Below are 2203 nucleotides of genomic sequence, written 5' to 3' on the forward strand. Positions count from 1 at the left end.
TGCAGAGGTGGCTTTGCCGCATAAACGTGGGAACCAGTGGGCAATGCGTGAGACGTGCATTGTGGCTTCTCCAACAACTATCCTGTGCATTTTGGAATCTTATTTATTTTATGCAAATCCCATTCATATGTAGTTTCCCCTGATCATATCTAATGTGCATTTTTAGAAACTAGCAAGGAAAGTGTAGAACTTAAAATAATGATAGAAAACCAGTTAATATAAAGTGAAACATATGAAGGGATAAATGTGACACGAGATGTCCAAAACCTATACACAGATAGTTATATATTATTCTAGAGAAATTAAAGATGACATAACTAAATGGAAATATATACTCTGCTTATGAGTTGGAAGACTATATTAGCATATTAATTGTGTCCAAATCAATCCATGTATTTAACACAATCCCAATAGGCATACTGTAGAAATTGACAAGTCAATTTGGAAATCCATAAGGAAATGAAAAGGAAGTAGACTAGATAAAACACCTTGCAAAAGAACAAGGTTAGAGGGCTTATCCTAAATCATCTGCAGTCTTATTGTAAAACTATATTAATCAAGAAAAGGTGTCATTGGTGTAATGATAGACATATTGATTAATGGAATCAAATAGCCTAGAAATTGACTCACACATATGTGGCAATTGATACTGTTTCTAAGTTCTAAAGGCAACATAGAAAAGAAAGGATAGTTCTTTAAAAAATGCTGCTAAAATGGCTAGATAGATACAAGCTAAACATGAGACGGATATATATGCACGCCTTGCACCATGAGTTACAATTAGATAAAAATGGACTATAGTCATAAATGTAAAACCCAAAACTCTAAGAATTATAGAATGAAAATAGAAAATCATTGTGATCATGGGTTAGAAATATAATATTTTAAGCAACATTAAAACCATAATATATGAAAGAACAAAGCTAATCCTCAATTTTCATAAAATGGTATTAAAAAAGAATAAAAATACATTGGAGACTAGAAGAAAATATTTACAAATTGAAAGTTTGATAAAGACTTGTATCTAGAATATACAAAGAATGTTTGGAGTTTATTACCATCACTGCGATTAGTTAACCTTTTGGAAATTAGGCCAACTATTTGAACAAAGTCTTCCCACAGAAGCCACAGGGATGGCAGGTGCACATCTGGGGAGATGCCCAGGTTCACTCGTCATCAGGGAAAGGCAAGCTTGAATTCCAGCGGCACATGTACATACATGTTAAAGCACCTGAACCGAAAACCTGCTGTCGATGGTTGGTTGGAATCTGGAGTGACTCAGCAGTTTCCAGTGGAAATGCAAGATGATACAACTGCTCTGGCAGAGTTGGCAATTTCTTTAAAAGTGAAATGTCTAATTACTGAATGTCCCCACTCTCTGTTCTTCATGGAATTAATCTACAGAGACTCACAGAGGCTCATACACAAGTCCCTGTCGGCTTTAATTGCCACAGCCTCAAACAAGAAACAGTCCAAATGCTCACGCACATGTGGCTGGCTAAAGAAACACTGGAATGTTGCTTGGCAATAAAAAAAGGATAAATTCAGAACAACACAGTTGAAATTTTGAAGGTCCTCTATTGAAGGAAAGAAGATAGCAAAACAAAAGCAGTTGACACAGCGTGATTAACTACTGTAAATGCTGAAAACATGGGCGTGATTTTATTTTGTGATGGGACCATAAGGATTTATTTATGTCAAAACTTGACAAGACGTTCATTATTACATGTCATCAACAAATATGCTGTTTGAATGCATGTAGCTCATTGTATGCCTGTCACACTTCAATGAAACCATCAAAATATCTCTACCGTGCATTTGAGAGGGCAGTCTCTGCATGTGGCTAGTCCTCTAGATGAGTGGCTGGAGTCCGTGGTTTGCCCAGAGGTAGCCCATACCCAGCATTAGTAGCCTATATGATCTTCTGTATGTAGCACTGTAGTACCCTGGCTTATTCCTCTTTTAGTCCATTCTATATGTGGTTACTTTCTGAAGAAAAATAAAAAGATGGTCATAATCTATCAGCTTTTCATTTCTTACAGAATTAGATACAAATTTCTCTTATGGGCATTGAAAGGGAGCCAGGATTTGATGGCTTTCTGCGTTTCCCTGTTCAGTAGACACAGAGACGGAGGGCACTGGTCCCAGAGGACATAAGGTTGATCCAAAGATTATTCTCAAACTTAAAACAAAATAGAACTTA

The sequence above is a fragment of the Microtus ochrogaster genome, linkage group LG1, assembly GCF_000317375.1.
Source record: "Microtus ochrogaster isolate Prairie Vole_2 linkage group LG1, MicOch1.0, whole genome shotgun sequence".
Classification (NCBI taxonomy): domain Eukaryota; kingdom Metazoa; phylum Chordata; class Mammalia; order Rodentia; family Cricetidae; genus Microtus; species Microtus ochrogaster.